The 18,127-nt window shown below is 37.1% G+C and overlaps 1 long non-coding RNA gene across 1 annotated transcript in view; it reads right to left on the reverse strand.

The window, feature by feature from the left end:
- Positions 1-10,980, reverse strand: part of LOC129398641 (uncharacterized) — a 58,657-nt gene extending 47,677 nt beyond the window's left edge. The window contains exon 1 of the long non-coding RNA XR_008626473.2: positions 909-10,980. This is a non-coding gene — a long non-coding RNA (uncharacterized LOC129398641). The remainder of the gene's footprint in view (positions 1-908) is intronic.
- Between the last annotated feature and the right edge of the window lie 7,147 nt (positions 10,981-18,127).

Raw genomic sequence — 18,127 nt, forward strand, 5'->3', positions numbered from 1 at the left:
TAAATCATCATTGTTCTGCTTAATGGGGCTGCCATAAACCTAATAACCCGAAGGATTTGCAAGCATTTTAATGAAAAATACACTGGTATTTCAGAGGAAAGTAATTGGGCTCAGGGGGACAGAGTTTGGATATAAAGGAGATTTATCCTTGGTAGTCAACAATGAGCTCTGTTACCTGGGAGATGTAACACATTAGCAGAGATGAGTTTATGTGATAAGCTACTGCCAATGAAAAGCAGAGCCTGAAGACAAGTAGAAGGGCACAGGAGAAATGATTTTTATGAAGGATAATAAGAGGTGGTCGGTAAGGGGAAAGGAAGGAAGGTGAGTTGCCTTGCAAAGAGATAAAGTCTGCCCCAAGAATGCTGGATTGACTAAGGAAGTGTATTGGATTTGCAGTTAGAAAGCTGTTAACCTATGACTAATATGTGTGGGTTTAAAAGGTTAAGTAACAAAATTCTTATTCTTTGGTGCTTGTAGAATAGGTATCCACATATTCTAATCTCCATAGCCTGATAGGTTAATAAAACCTCAGTCCATGGTTTTGGTTATTGTCCCTGGAGCCAAGTGAGAGTTTTTTAAATTTCTGATTTATGATTTTTTTGGTACTTTTTGTATTTGTGTTAGCTTTGGAGTTTGTACTGCTTGCTCATTTGTGTTGTAGAGACAAGCTAGGCTCAGAATTCTCCGATGGGCTTTGTTTGGTCTCCTGTAATCTGGTAACAGGCCTAACCCCCACTCCACAGCTGAGACATTGGAGAGCCTTGCTCCTTAGGCACAATGACTGCAGAGATGGGCACACAAAACAAAGCAAATCCATCTGAGGGCTGTCACTGGGATTTTTCAGATTTAAGCAGATTATGAAACTGTTACAATGTAGCACTGTAAACTGTTGCTAGTCACATTACCAGCAGATGGAGACATCCAGTGAGCAGCAGGAGAGAATAAAGGTGATATAAGGGAGACAGGACTGAATGACAATGGTGTTTAAGTTGTGGCTGAAACGTCGAGGTCCCAGATGGTCCACAGTTCATGCAGCTCTCATCCTTTTAACAAGTGCTTCTGTCACTTATAACCCAAGTCCTTAGTTTGTCATGCAGGTGTAATGCTGGTGATTCAAACATAGGGGAAACGTCTTTAAACTCTCCTTTTCCAAATCCATTGCCTGTAGAAATCAAAGCTGCACTCCTTCTCCTCACTTTCCACCTCTTCCACCAAAGACATTAGCTAACTCTTGGGAAGTTTGTTTTATCTTTGCCACTCTAGTGACTGGGACCCAGCCTCTTTACATATTACCTGTATTACACGATGAACAGACCACACAACTGGACAACCTTGTCTGTGGACAGCCTCCATAAAATTCACTCATCCAAGCACATAGGGTTTAGCAGGCCCCACACTGAAGATTTGATGGAGTCCTACAATACAGCCATGCCACATACCACATTGCCTTTTCATTTTCTCCCATTCCCCCATACCTTTTTCTCTCTCATATTTACAGCAGTATTTTTTTCATTAAAAACCCAAGTAGTTTGTTGGGATTGCATTTCTTCCTCTGTGAGTACAACAGCTTGCCCTAATGCCACTCAAAGGGAAAATTAAGGTTAACATGCTCAACTTCATGCTAGGTGCCACTAGTGTAGTACTTTCTTCTCCAAAAATTTATTTTTCTCAGGGATTCCGAAATTTGTTCTTTTGCATTAATTTTATTTAGCATACTCTTGAGTTTTTTCTAAGCTCAAACATTTATTTTATTCTATAAAGTCTTCCTCTATCCTAAAGCTCTTCCTCTTAGAGCCCTCTGTACTGTTCCTAATTGGACTGGTTGCTCTTTAATCCACTACACAACAATCCACATGAGACTCTTTTTACTTTTTATTTGGGCTTACTGTTTTCAGTATTTCATGCGTGTCCCTCTCTTGGTTCATTTTCTCATTTTGTTGGACTATATGCTTATAATGAAGATATTCAACTTTCTGAAAATTTACATATAGGAAAATATATTTATTCTGCCCTTACATTAAATTAATAATTTGTTGGACAGAAATTTCTAGATTGGAAATAACTTTAAGACAGAATTTTGAATTTACTATGCCATTATTTTCCACTCTCCAATACATGTGAAAAAACTTGTTGTCAATATGACTCTTAATTCCTTGTAAATGACTTTTTGTCTTTGAACTTTTCAGAATCAGTATTTAATCTTGATATTGTGAAAGTTTATGACACTATCTAGGTGTGGCCTTTGACATAGTTTGGATGTGTGTCCCCTTCAAAGGTGACCTCCAGTGTTGGAGGTTGGCCTAGTGGGAAGTGTTTGGGCCATGGGGGTGGATCTCTTATGAATGGCTTCGTGCCATCCCCGTGATAATGAGTGAGTCCTTACTCTGGTAATTCACACCAAAGCTGTTTGTTTAAAGGAGGCCAGCACCTCCTCCTTTCTCTTGTTCCCTCTCTTGCCATGTGACAAGCCTGTTCCCCCTTCATCTTCTGCCATGAGTAAAAGCTTCTTCATCAGAAGAGCAGATGCTGATGCCACACTTGTACACCCTGCAGAACTGTGAGCCAAATAAACCTCTTTTCTTTATACATTACCCAGTTTCCAGTATTCCTTTACAGTAACGCAAAATGGACTAATACAATCTTTCTGTACTTATTTATGCTGGACTATAGGTGGGTCTTTTTAGCCTGAAGACTCTTCAATTCTGGGAAATTCTTTTCTATAATTGGTTGGCTAATCCTCACCACTACTACCTTCACTACCACAAGTTATTCATTATTGTTTAAAATAAATGGGCAAGCTGCCACTGTTAATTTTCTGTTGTATAGGGTATCTTGGTCTTTCTTCTGACCAGGTCTCTCTTCAGCATAAAAAATTTGACCAGGAACTCCAGTGAGGAAATTCAGGGTATAGCCATTGGTGTAATCTCCTTCATTGTAAGCCAATAGAGAACCTATTGTGAAGCTACACATCTGCCCAAAATCTGGGATGAGAAATATTTTTCTTGGAAGCATCACAATCTTTGGAAGCCTTAGTTGTCTCCAGATAATCTTTTTTTTCTTTTTAGTAATAATAATAAAGGCAACACAAGTCACGCCTTGGAGAAGTGCCATCTTCTTGTGATCCATGAATAGGGTAGAGGAAAAAACAGGCGCCCATATACAGGTACAGTTGGCCCATATCAAGTTATTTAATTAATCCCTCTGATTTCAGCCTCATTAGCTTTCCCACCTAACTGAATCTGAGCCCAGAGTTTCCCTGGGGTTCCATTTTGGTAAATTGGCTCCTATCTCTTCAGTGGTCCTCTCCTAGTGTATTACAGCTATTTTTTTCTTTACTTGTTTCATCATCAACCGACTTCCAACTTGTCTTTCAGAAATTATTTTGAAAGATTCTTAATTTGCTATCTTTCTATTTATTTTGAGGGTGATCTTCAGGTTTTTACTATCCATTTGTATGATCATTTCATATTTGACTTTTTGTCATAATTGTAGCAAATATACCTTTTTTATACATTGTCTTATTTCAAACAGAATTTAAGGTAGAGATTGCTTTTAAGATACATATACTTAGATAACAAAAATAAACAATGAAATTAAGATGTATTTAAAAGCTTCAATCTATAACACTAATTTAGGAAGCCATATATTCTAGATACCAGGCAATAAAGACAGCAGTAATAGACAGAATAATGCCTCCAACAAAGATGTTCACATCCTTATCTCCAGAACCTGTGAATATGTTATATTACATGACAAAGAAACATTAAGGTTGGAGAGGGAATTAAGGTTACTAATCTGATAACTTTAAGATGGAGAGATTACCCTGGATTACCTGTGTGGGCCCAGTGCCAGTGTAATCAAAATGGCCCTGAAAAGTAGATGAGGGAGGCAGAAGAATTAGTGTCAGAACAATGATGCAGCATGAAAAAAATCTGACCAGCAATTGCTAACTTTGAAGATGGAAGAATGCCATGACCCATATAAGCAACTTCTAGAAGCTGCAAAAGGCAAGGAAACAGATCCTCTTCTAGAGCCTCCCAAAGGAATGCTATCATGCCAACACCTTGATTTTAGCCCAATGAGGCCGATTTTGGACTTCTGATCTCCAGAATCTAAGATATTAAATTTGTGTTGTTTAAAGTCATCAAGTTTGTGGTATATTGTTATTTTAGTAATTTGTTACATTTGGAAACTAAGATATCAATAAATATACCAAGTTAAAGAATCTCTCTAGGATTACTACTGAGATTAACATTCTGGAGTCTAGAATGTACAAGACCAGATAGGGAGTACAATTTAGACAATGCTATCTTTTGGCCCATTACTTCATCTGGGTGAAAACAGAATAATGGCATCGACATATAATAGTTTTTATTTTTTAATGTAGTTTTTCAAATACTATTCTTGGAGAAAATTGTGAAAACAATTGCCAGAAGCTTCTCTTTAAGCGACCTTAAGTGTGTATGACAGTGTTGAATTATCTCATTTGTTAAAAGTAACATTTCTAACCCAATCCATGATATTTGGTGTTTGTCATGGACTGCTGGAGTTTCTAATTCCACATAAGTTTGAAAAGCTTGCATCACTTGCCTTTAGACTGCTGTCAGACCTAGGATCAATAATTGTTAACCACATTTGGTAGGGGACAGATGGCTTGCACTACTCCTTTCTCTAACTCTACACTGAGTCAATTCTTATGAATCATGATTCCAAAGTCCTACCAGAAATGCAATGGAAAACACTGGTTAAACCCCTACTGGAGAAGTTCACTCATGTAAAAAAAAATGTCTTCACAACTGTCTCCACAGTAGGCAGACTCAAAAATAGGTCAACAAACTTTCCTGCTTCGTTAATGACTCATCATGGACACCAGGTAGATCAGAGAGCTTAGCCCACTGCTATCTTTGTAAAACAAGATCTTTGGGTAAGTAAACAAGTACTTGTAGCCCGGGATTCAACAAAAGTCAGAATGATACCTTAAGAAAAACACATCAAGGGAGGTTAAAACAAAACAAAACAAGATTTGGAGAAAAGAAAGTAAAAAAAATGAAAGAAGCATAGCCTAAAGGAAGATTGCTCATGAACAGGTGAATGGCAGTTTTTCTTCTCTTTGTACCAAGTTATAATAACCCTTTTAGGCCTAATTAGGAATTATCACACAGCTGGGGTGAGTCACTCTGTCGGTCAGGGGAAACCATTCAAAAGCATTCATTTGGAAGGAATTCAAAAACAGTGCTATGAAAATCACAGTACAGATTATCCTGACCCACCTCACAAAGCACAGGCGAAAATCACCAGCTTCTAAAATCATACAAAAGTTTTCCCATTGATTTGAATATTTTTACTTATTTTCCTAAAACCTCTGTCTCTGAAGATACTGAATACTGACAATTGCAGAAACAGGTAACTAAGCAGCAAAAGAAAAGCAATGATTGAGAAGTACATTTGTGCCCCGAACTCTATTTGCCTAAAATTCTAGAGACTTGGGACACATATGACTTAAGTCATCACCACAATTACCAAAAAGTATATAAACAATTTACTAGCTGTGTGTGCAAAGCAGGTTTTGTTTTGTTTTGTTTTGTTTTTTGAGATGGGAGTCTCGCTCCATCACCCAGGCTGGAGTGCAGCGGTGCGATCTTCTCAGCTCACTGTAAGCTCCGCTTCCCGGGTTCATGCCATTCTGCTGCCTCAGCCTCCCGAGTAGCTGGGACTACAGGCACCCACCACCATCCAGCATAATTTTTGTATTTTTAGTAGAGACGGGGTTTCACCATGTTAGCCAGGATGGTCTTGATCTCCTGACCTCGTGATCCACCCGCCTCGGCCTCCCAACAAAGCAGGTTTTAAAAGTGGCTGAGAGTTCAGCAAAGTCTAGACTGCCTTGGTTCAAATCCAGGTTCTGCCATTTACTATGTAATTCAGACAGATCACTTAACTTCTCTGTGTCCCGGTTTCCTCTTCTGTAAAATAGGGTTGGTATGAAAAAATAGTTAATAAGTGCTAGAACAGTGGCTGGTATATAGTAGCTACTATCTATGTATTAGCTGTAATTGTAATTAAGAAATATAATTTTGAAATGTCTGCAGCTCTTTGCACATTAAGGCAAAGATTTCAACCTGTCATTTAGATAAATGTGTAAATTTAAGATGCTATTGTCTATTTTATGTTTCAAGGTCTCAAGGGTTTTCTGTTTCTGAAAGGAGAATTCTCTGTCCTTACCTTGCAGAAAATTTTCAAAGAAATTTGAAAGGCTGGAACTTTCAACACAAAATGTCCCAAATTAAAGACAATGTATCCCTTCTATAACTTGTTCCTAATCCTGAATGTATGATAAAAGATAAATCTGTACTATATTTTCTTCCTTCTTTTTGCTTATTTGCTACTATTGTCTATTTGTCCTCTTTTTGACAGTAAAGACTATTACCATGTTTCTTGTCTGCATACTTTTACAGATGAACCCTTTTAAGCACCACTTTAATTTCACTACTCTCTAGCCCAAAACTTTCCACAGTTCCCTACTGTCTTCAAGATAAACTCTGAGATCTTTAGCTTGTTTAAGGCTGTACTCAATATAGCCTCAATCTAACGTTCCGATCTTATTTCTTCCTACTCCTTTCTCATAAAGCCAATAGTCTATCACAATGGGTTCTCAACTGTGGATGATTTTGCCTCCCAGGGAACATTTGGCAATGTCTGAAGACATTTCCTTGTTACAACTGAGGAAGCATGCTACTGGTTGGTATCTTGTAGGTAGAGGCTGGGATGCCGCTAAAGGTCATACAATGTCTAGGACAACCTCTGACAACCAAGAATTATCCAGCCAAAAATGTCAATAAGTGTTGAGTGTGAGAAACCTCGCTCGAGCCAAATGTAATAGCTATTTCACACCTGCTTAAATTTCCTGCTTCTGTGCTTTATTTTTCCAATGATACTCCTTCTGCCTGGAATTGATATATTCTTCAACATTACTTTATCATCTGTTCATTTATTGAGCATCTATCATATGACAGTCCTTATAAAGGTGAACAAGCCATTCCCTATCCTAAAGAAGCTCAGACTCTCATAGAGCCTAAATGACTCTTCTTGTACATGCATGTCCAAGTAGTACCATTTTTTCAAGATTTATAATTACGATTTGAATAATAAGTTATCATTTGAGTGCTAACTCTGTGCTAAACATTGTTCCATGTATGAACTCATTTAATTCTTACATTAATTCTATAGAGCAGGTACAATTATTACCTCCCTTTTACAGATGAGGAAACAAAGAGAAACTACAAAGTCACCCAATCTTATGGTTAGTAAATGGCAAAGCTGGGACTTGAACCTATGCAGTAGCCTATGCAGTAGCTAGGTGCTCAACCGTTGTCACAGTTTACTGCTGTCATCACTAACCCTCGATTACCTAGCTGCTTCATCCTGGCCCGCCTCAACCCTGAAACTTTCAGAATTGTGCTTTCTGCCTTTGACAGTTGCCTTTGGGAGACTCAGCCACTAAGAGCAGCTTACTCCAATAAGGCAGCAACCTGCAGCTCCCCTCAGATGTAGTGCTTTATTGTTACACACTGTGGTGGCCCTTGGAGAGCCTCTGGCTCCAGTATCATCAACTGTCTTTAGCCCCAACACTGGTACCTGCAGGCATGAAGAGAACCATCCCCATACCTCTCAGGCAACAGGAATTCATTCCAGGCTCCTTATCTCACTTCCTCATTGTTGCCCCACTACCAAACCATCTGTCCACACTGCCCTTTACCCTGCTCCACTGGGTAGGCGGGAAAGCCTGACGGCTAAGCAGACATCCAACTAGGAAATAAATGCAGTCCACTCTTCTTAACATCCCCAAACTTTATAAGAATCTCTCAGCATCTCTTTGCAGAAGAAAAATATTCAGGCACTTCCTCTCACCCTCACCAAAAGTCAAATTCATCTCAGTCCTCTAAAATCATCTGGAGGGAGTAGGGGTATGAGTGATGTTACCATCACTGTAGGTTCCACTAAACAATGGCCTCTCAGCAAGCCCTGGTGCCTTCAATATCTGGTGGTTACCCAAGTCTACAGGGTAGGGTCCTTAGCAAACTTCTTCTTTCTGTGAGCTTTAATGGTCAATCACAGGGAAAAAACTCATTTAACACCCAGTATCATGCTGTTACAATTTATTTCTTATCTAACACTTGTATATTCTTTAAGACATTATAAACTCTTCTGAGGAAACCACCATGTACTAAAAATTGGGCACACTATGTAACATATAATCTCATTCATAATAACTATGAGGAATGTAGCATTGTCTCCATTTTACAGAGTCGGTATTGGGGGAAGTCTGACTCCCTAAATCATGTTCATTTTAGAAAACAAAATTCCTTGAAGATTTGTGTTTACATTTTGATCCTCCTCTGCACTAGCAAAGTTACACAGGAGCATACAGCTGTTAAGAAGTAATGATCATGAGCTGGGCATGGTGGCTCACGCCTGTAATCCCAGCACTTTGGGAGGCCGAGGCAGGCAGATCGCTTGAGCCCAGGAGTTCAAGACCAGCCTGGGCAACATCATGAAATCTGTCTCTATAAAAAATTTTAAAAAAATTAGCCAGGAGTGGTGGCATGTGCTTGTAGTCCTAGCTACTCAGGAGGCTGAGGTGGGAGGATAGATTGAGCCCTGCAGGTTGAGACTACAGTGAGCCATGAAGCTGTGATTGCACCACTACACCACTGCACTCCAGCCTGGGTGACAGCAAGATCCTGTCTCCCGCTCCGTGCCACTGCCCCGCACCCCCCCCAAAAAAAAATGAAAGAAAAGAGAAAAAGAAAGAAAGAGTGATCACGGAGAAGGGCCACTTGGTGGAGCAGTTGGAACATACACAGCCTTTACAAATTAAATTCACTGTCTCATATTGGTGCAGTTTATGGTGCCCCAAAACAATTAGAATAGAAACATCAAAGATTGGGCTGCGCGTGGTGGCACATGCCTGTAATCCCAGCACTTTGGGAGGCCGAGGCGGGTGGATCATCTGAGGTCCGGAGTTCAAGACCAGGCTGACCAACATGGAGAAACTGTCTCTACTAAAAATACAAAATTAGCCAGGCGTGGTGTCACACGCCTGTAATCCTTGCTACTCGGGAGGCTGAGGCAGGAGAATTGCTTGAACCCAGGAGGCAGAGGTTGCGATGAGCCGAGATTGCACCATTGCACTCCAGCCTGGGCAACAAGAGTGAAACTCCGTCTCAAAAAAAAAAAAAAAAAGAAACATCAAAGATCACCAATCACTAGTCACTATAACATATAATACTAAAGTTTGAAATATCAAGAGAATTACCAAAATATGAGAGACACAAAGTAAGTATATGCTATTGAAAAAATGGTGCCAAAGGACTTGCTTTATGCAAGGTTGCCATAAACCTTCAATTTGTAAAAAATGCAAAATCTGTGAAATGCAATACAAGGAGGAACTGCCTGTATTTTATTATTTTACTTTCTGATGTGTTTTATATAAGGAGCTTAAAACACTTTGAGCTCTCCTTTGACCATGTAACATTTTGCTTTTCCTGTTTACAAAATCTGAAGTCTTTTTTTCTCTTCAAGATGTATAAAATGTGCATACTGAAATCTAACAAAGCGATTCTTCAGCTAAAAAAAGAAATGTGTAATCAAGGAAGGAACACGCACACACACACACACACACACACACAAGGAGCCCAGGAGGTCTGAACTGCAGATTATTTTTGTTGTGCATAATTATGAATGTATATACATATATATGTGCATGTGTATATATACATATATACATCCATAATTATGCACAAGAATAATCTGAATACAGTTTCCTCTCACACATAGTGTAATATTGGTAATAAAGCCGACTAGGTAACTATGAGATCTGGCCCTTTTGATGCCCAATCTCCTCTTTCAAACTGCTTCCCCATACTCTGCTCTCTGCTCACATGTCAAGCATCTCTCATTATCTAAGACCTTCACCCACAGTTACAGGAATATTAGTTTTTCACAGTCATTTTGCCATGTGACACTGATAACAAAGAATTTTCCATGCTAACAATTCTCTCTGCTAACACAAGTATAAACAGATATATTTTGCTCTTTACGTATTAAGGAGGTGATCTGAAAATATCAGCAGTCACATGCATTCTCATTACAGTATTTTCTGTTAGTGATGATATCTTAGATCTTTCCTGGTAGGTGTATGGCAGATGAGTGTCCGGGTTAAGGGAGGGGGAAAACTCTGCCAAGGCAGTAGCTGCCAGCGAGAAGTGGAGAGGAGAGAGGAAAAGGAGGAGGGGGACAGATGAGAGTACAAAGGATGAAGGGGAGGAAGAGAGAGGGAGCAAAGAAGAGAAAGACAAAGAAAATTAGAAGTTCTAGATCATGAGAAACTCGAGTACATGAACATTCCTGCTAATGCTTTTCCCCTGTTCCAAGGCCCTAACAGGCCTCACATCCTTAAATATAATTTGTGATATTTCTCCTGGGCCCACTGCAAGGATTTTCAACTAGACTGTGGACATTTAAGCACTCGTAATTCTTATTATTGGCTTAAGTTATTCATTATGGAACATGTATAAATGATAAACTCAGAGGTGCTAATTTAAACTATAACATGTTCAGAAAAACTTTAAATATCAAAATGTACTCCAACGCTAAAACCCCTTAGATGGCACATGTCTCATAGGGGTCCTGAAGTCAGTAGATACATTTTTCTAGGATCACTGCAATTTTGGTGAATGCACTCCTAAACAAGATATGTAGAGTGTTTTCTGTGGTTTTCATAGACTGCATGTTAACAAGAACAAAAATGCTGACAGCATAAAATCATTTCCTATAGACTCACATAGTCTTAGATGAAACGTAAATATCAGAAGAAAATAACAAAAACAAAAATCAAGAAAATGTTTTGTCCAAATAACTCCTCATAATATTATAGGAAAAGTATTTCCTCTGAGAGTTTTTGGCAAGAGAGGGTATCACCACTTTATCTGGTTTCCCTAATAAAATTGTAGGAATAATTTCCCTACCATAAAATTCAAATTTCTTTAAAAATATGTTGTTTCAACAAAGTTGAAGGCAAAAATACTAATACATTTTTAGAAATCCATTCATATTTAGCATGGAAGATGATCTCAGAATCTTTTTCTTAGCTCTTTTCTCATGCTGTTGTTGTTTCCATATGGCTTCATTGAAACAGAATCCACAAGCTACACAACTCACCTATTTAAAGTGTATAATTCAAGGGTTTTTAGTATAATCAGAGTTGTGCAGCCATCACCAAAATCAATTTTTGTCACCCCCAAAATAAGCCCTATACCCATTAGCAGTTACTTTCCATTCCTTCCCCACTGTAGCCCCTAAGCCTTTGGCAAGCACTAATCTACTTTGTCTCTATAGATGTGCTTTTTTTTTTTTTTTTTCCCTTAAAGACAGGGTCTCACTTTGATGCCCAGGCTGGAGTGCAGTGGTGCAATCATGGCTCACTTCAGCCTCGACCTCCTGGGCTCAGGTGAACCTCCCACCTCAGTCATGTGCCACCATACCCGGCTAATATTTGTTATTTTTGTGGTAGAAGTGGGGTTTTGCCATCCTGCCCAAGCTGGTCTCTAATGATCTGCCCTCCTCAGCCTCCCCAAGTGCTAGGATTATAGGCATGAGCCACCATGCCCAGCGAGATCTGCCTTTTCATATAAATGGAATCCTACCATCTGTAGCCTATTATGACTGGCTTCTTTCACTTAGCATAATGTTTTCAAGGTTTATCCATGTTGTAGCATCATTTATTGCTATATAATATTCCATTGTATGGATAAGCCACATTTTATTTATTCATTGGTCAGTTGATGGCTGTTTGGTTTGTTTATACTTTTTGGTTACTATAAACATGTGTGTACAGGTTTTTATTACTCTTGGATATATACCTAGGTGAGGAATTACTGGGTTATATGGTAACTGTTAACCTTTTGAAAAACTGCCAGACTCTTACAAAGCAGCTTTCCGTGCTGGCTGCAATCTCAGTTATTTTTCCTCACACCTGATTCCAGCTGGGTTCCTGAGGCACCACTAATGAACTTCCTATTATATCAACCTACGTAGGGGTATGCTTTATGCTTATATTGCCTTGTGCCTCCACTAAGATATCTTCATCCTTCTCTTTTTCCTCTAAGTAAGTGTATATTTGCAGATAAAAGAAAAACACTGAATGCTTATTTACTACTTAGTAAAAGACTTCAGAAGAATAGTTTTTTGAGAGCTCTTCATTTCATAAATTTCAGTGACTGTATTAAGTTTGTAGGCCAAACTACATTTTCTTTGTGAAAAACACAGATGGCAGATATGAGAACAATATTTATCCTAATGTCAAGAATATGTTTAATCTTCTTCAATATTCACCTGATATCATTTTTTCCTGCACTATGAGATAGATTCATATTGGATATTTTGGCAAGCATTAAAAGTGAATCTCAAACACTTAAAAAAAAGTCAGTTGCAGAAGTGGAAAAAATTTAAATGGCTTAAAAATGTAATATGTTACATATTTTTTTTTTCTCCTGTTTGGAGTAAAAAAATTGTAGACTGGGTGCATGGAAAATACTGAAGTCAGAAAATAGAGCTTGAGGATTGAAAGTACATTTACTTTTATCTTCCCTCCCTGGTACCAAAGAAACTTCTTCCAAATTTATTTTCATTAATATACATTTTTGAGGAGTTGCTAAACTATTTTAAAGTGAAAAAAAATTCCCCCATTTAAAAAGCACTTGTAACTTATCTATTAAACCCCTATGTGGATTAAAATATCAGTAATTCTCATCCATAGATTCTGATGTAAAAATCTAGAATAAAGTCTCAATGTGCACAGTATAATCATACATTAAAAGAATTTTCCACCACAGAATCAGGCCTCTTCTGAGTACAAGTAACAGAAAATCTGACCTAAACTGACTTAGGGAAAAAGAAAACTTAATGACTCCCATTATCCAAAATTCTAAGAACAGCTGGTTTTAAGAATTGCTTGGTAGGACTAGATGATATTATCAAGGTTCATTTTCTCAGTCTCTTAGCGCCATCCTTTGTTGGCTCCCTATTTTGAGAAGTTCTCACCTTACTGTAGTGACAAATGTGGTTTTGTTTATATCCCTTTATTCTTACATCCAGTGGTAAGCCTTTGTCCCAGAAATCACTGCAAATTCTCACTGTGAATCACTGTTTCTAAATGGGTCAAGTGCCCATTTATGAACCAGTCACTGTGACCAGGGATTCTGCATTCGCAAAGTACTGACTGGTTTAGCCTTAATAATGTTCTCTATACATGGTACCAAGGACAGAGTCAGTAACACACAAATATATTGGCTTAGAAAGAAATTATGGTATACTTCCAAAATAAGGGGAATGGGTATACTTCCAAGATAAAAGGGAAGGGATGCTGATCCCCGTGATATAGGAAACATGCACTAAAATGCCATTGCAATACAAGAAAAAAAAATTAAAAAGCAGAAATTAAATCAATAAGAAAATTTTGATAAGATTCAATACTTAATCTTTAAACAAATTTAAAAAGCATTATTGAGGCGTTGATGTGCAAAATGGAATGCTTAAGGTATACTTTTTCATAAAATTTAACTTGTGTATACACTCACAAACTACCACAATTAAGATAATGAAGATATCTCTTTACCTAAAATGTTTCTCTGCCCATTTATAATCTTTCAAATCCCTCCCGCTCAGGTAATCACTAATCTGTTTTCTATGTGTTTGCACTTTCTAGAATTTTGAGTTGAAGCATACAGTATGTACTCTGGCTTCTTTCACTCAGCATAATTACTTTGCAATTCATCTATGTTGGGTATATTGATACTTTTTATTGCTGAGTAATAATCCATTGCATGGACATAGCTCAATGTATTTAGCCCTTCATCTGTAGATGGATATTTGACTTGTTCTGAGGTTTGATTATTATGAATGCTGTTGCTCTGTTCAAATCTTTGAATAGACATATACTTTCATTTTTCTTAGGTAAAAGAATGGGTAAGTGGAATGGCTGGGTCACATGGAAGATCCATGTTTAACATTTTAGAAAACCACTAAACTCTTTTCAAAGGCGATTCTACCATTTTACATTCCAAACTGCAGTGTTTGAGAGCTCCATTTGTTTCATACCTTTGCCAACATTTGGAATGGTCAGTCTTCAATTAAAGGATTTCAATAGCTATGTAGTGATACCGCATTGTGCTTTCAATCTGCTCATTCCTAGTGACCAATAACGTTGAGTGCCTTTTCACATGCTTACTTGCCATTCATCTTGTATGATGTATCTGTTCAATATTTTGGCCCAATAAAAAATTTACATATTTGATTATTTTATTATTGAGTTCTGAGGGTTCTTTATACATTCTGGACACTAGTGCTTTATTAAATAGTGATTTGTAAATGTTTTCTCCAAATCTGTGGCTTTTCATTGTCACAACACTGCCTTTCTAAGAAAGTAATTTCTTAATTTTGATGAAGTATGATTTGTCAGTTTTCTTTTTTGGTGTCATATGCAAGAAATCTTTGCCTAACCCAGCCTTACAAAATTTTTCCTTTATGTTATCTGCTAGAAGTTGCACAGTTTCAGGTTTTACATTTAGGTCCATGATCCATTTTAAGTAAATTCTGATATAAGGCTCTGTTAGTTTCCTATGGCCGCTGTAATGAATTTACCACAAATTTGGTGGTAATGCATTCCGTCACAGTTCTGAGGCCAGAAGACCAAAATCAAGGTGTCAGCAGGGCCATTCCCCCTCCAGAGGCTCTGAGGGAGAATCTATTCCTTGCTTCTTCCAGCTTCTGGTGGCTGCCAGCATGCTCTAGCATTCCTCGGCTTGTGGCCTTTTAAACACCATCTTCACATAAGCTTCTCCTCTTTGTGTTTGTAATTGCACTCTGCCTCTCTCTTGTAAGGGACACTGCAATTAGATTTAGGGTCCACCCCAGATAATCCAGGATAATTTTTCCATGTGAAGATCCTCATTGTAATCACTTCTGCAAAGACTCTTTATCTTCATAAGGTTATATTTTCATGTTCCAGGGATTGGAACCTGATATCTTCGGGTGGCCACTATTTAGGCTACTACAAAGGCAAAAATGAATACCCAATTGTTTTTGCGCCACTTGTTAAAAATATATCTTTTCTCCATCAAATTATCTCTGCATTTTGAATTGCCTCTTCATTGAAATATCTCTGACTGAAATCAACTGACCATATGTGTCTGAGTCTCCATCTGGACTCTTTATTCTGATCTATGGATCTATTTGTCGAAATTGGTGCCAATACCACATTTTCTTGATTACTGTAGCTTTACTGACCATCTTTATTTTCTTTTCTGTGAATTAACTGTTCATATCTTTTGTCTGCTTTCCTTTTGTATAACTTGTTTGCTTTTTTATTAAATGATAGTTCTTATGTTCTAGATTTTAACATTCATACATTACGCATAAGTCACATATCTTTCCTCAGTCTGTTGCTTTATCTTATACCAAAAGTAGGTCATAAAGAAATTTTACATTTTGTAATGATCAAATTCATCAATCCTTTCGCTTATATTTTTGCCTTCTGGATCTTAAGAAGCCTTCTCAACCTTGAGAATATAGATATTTTCTTCTTGTAAGTATAGGATGATTAAATGTGTGTCTATTTTGTTTACTAATGCAATGATGCTACTCTTTTTACTGCTTCATGATGTATCTTGATATCTAGTTGGGTACCTTTTACCTTGGCTCTTTTTGTGCATTTATTCTTTCTTACCAATTCTAGAAGGCCTTACTTCTCTTTGCTTTATTACTTCTATACTTCCATCATTAGGCTTTTGTTTTTTACCACTCAACTATTATTACTTGTTCAGTAAGACACACTTACTACTAAGAAGTAATTAGAATATTCTTCCAGTAATAATCAGTGATAAGTATTAGTTTTGCCTTCTTATATGACTTGCCACACATAAACTTACCATCTGTTCTGTTCTATAGTTAACAACACAAAATATTAGAAATTCCTGTGTAATGATGGTTTAACTTGTTCTGTACAGTCATTTCCCTTTTATGTAGAAATGTGATGAGTATACTTTATTTAAGAGTATTTTTTTTAACATTGTTAACCATTCCTAATTTCTTGACACTCTGATTCTTTTTTCTAACTCTTCCCATTGGCAACTCCTCTACCTGACTCTTGTGGGTAGTCCCCAAGGTTCTAGCCCTGGTCAGACTTCCTTAGCAGGAAAGCAACCACTCTATGCCACCCTCTCCTCTTTTTTTCCCTAAAAAGAAATTTTATCTGAAAATCATTAGAATGTAGATTGTCTCTTTATCCTTAGTAATATACTATCCTTAATACTGAAAAAATCATGCTAAGGTACATAGTTGATGCTTAAATGTGTTAAAAGAGTGAATATTGTTAATGACTCTTAATATGCAAAACACATAAAATACTACTTTATTACTATCATAAATATTTTATAAATTCCTATTTAAAACATGATAAAAATCAACAAAAATACAAGGTACTATATTCTTAGCACTTGTAGTATATATCTCAATGTTCTAAGTATATGTACCTTAGAACATTGTTTAAATGTTTATGGAATCCCTGAAGCATTTCAGGAAAATAGCTTGAAATCACGGCTCTAGACCTATTCATCTTTTAACGTAGGTCAACATGCGACAATATTTAGGATTAATTATCCTGAGAGCTTTCAATTCAACATTAATCATGCAAAAAAAATCACATGCACAAAGAATATTGATTACTAAAATTGGCAATATATACATAGTCATGGTTAATTAAGCACCACATTTTTATTATACATTTTTCTTATGTTCCCTAAGAGGATATTATCTTTGGGGAAAATTTTAGAGAAAATTTAGATCTACTTTCCCATAATAAAGATTTTTAATAATTCACTATTTAAATGGTCTTTTGTTTCATGAAGTTTTACAACAATACTAAAAAGTTCTGGAAATATCACTGTTTTGGTTTTTGGTTACTATACAGTTTTCCATCTCTATGATCTCGTGATGTTTGGTATCTAGTCTCTCTTTCCTAATACGAATAGAGTACTATTAGGACTCCAATTGTCAATACCAGTCCTCGGGACCTTTCCTAACTTTCTACTTAGCACCTCAATACTCTCTAGGAAACTGCATTCTGACAAAGGGTTTAGAACATGTATGTAATCCTCATCTTTTTTCCTCCTCTCTGTCATTCATTCGTTCATTAAAATTTAGTTGAGTCAAATACTTGCCCAGACAGGCAAAAGACATGTTAGGAACAAAGCTTTTCTATCTTATATTTCTTATCTTAATCTTCTGCCTCTTAAATGAAGGTCTTAACTTCCTTATTAAAATATGAAATCCAACTTGACGTTTATATAAGATACGTATCTTGAAATGGTATAAAAAGTAATAAAAATTTCCAGGTACATACATACTAAAACAAACCTGGAAAGGTAAGTTTGAAAAAACAAAATTTGTGGCAAGAAACTATAACATATAAACAGGATTATTTTGTTGAAGTTGTTAGAAAAATAAAGAGAGCCACAAGGATAAATTATAATTTGTCCTTGTGTGGTAAGATTGTTCCATCAATGGCCCCCAATGAGTCATATCATCCGCTGTCAGCTTGTGTAGTCCACTCATTCTGACTCTAGACTTGGCCATGTGATTTGCTTTGTCCAATGCAACATTAGTAAATATGATAGATGTACAGGATCGATAAGCTCTTGCACATTGGAGCTTGCTCTCTTAAGATGTTTTCTCTACTATGGAAAGAAGATTCGTCTAGTCTACTGGAGGCTGAGAGGCCCTGTACAGCAGAGACAGCCAACTCACTGAATCGTGAAAAATAATAAAAGTCCTTGTTTTAAACCACTGAGTTTTGGTGTGGTTTGTTATGCACTGATGGATAATGTGAAATCTTATCTCTCTTTGTCTATGTCTGTGGCAGAGCAACTGGCTAAAAGTTACATAAAGCTACACTTAATTTGAAAATAATAATAAAGGTCTCTCAGTAAACTTAAAAAATATTAGACCTGCTGTTCTCTAGCATTTCCCCCTCCATGTAGACTCAGTTATTCAATCCACTTAAATACAT

Source organism: Pan paniscus, chromosome 7 (assembly GCF_029289425.2).
Source record: "Pan paniscus chromosome 7, NHGRI_mPanPan1-v2.0_pri, whole genome shotgun sequence".
Lineage (NCBI taxonomy): Eukaryota > Metazoa > Chordata > Mammalia > Primates > Hominidae > Pan > Pan paniscus.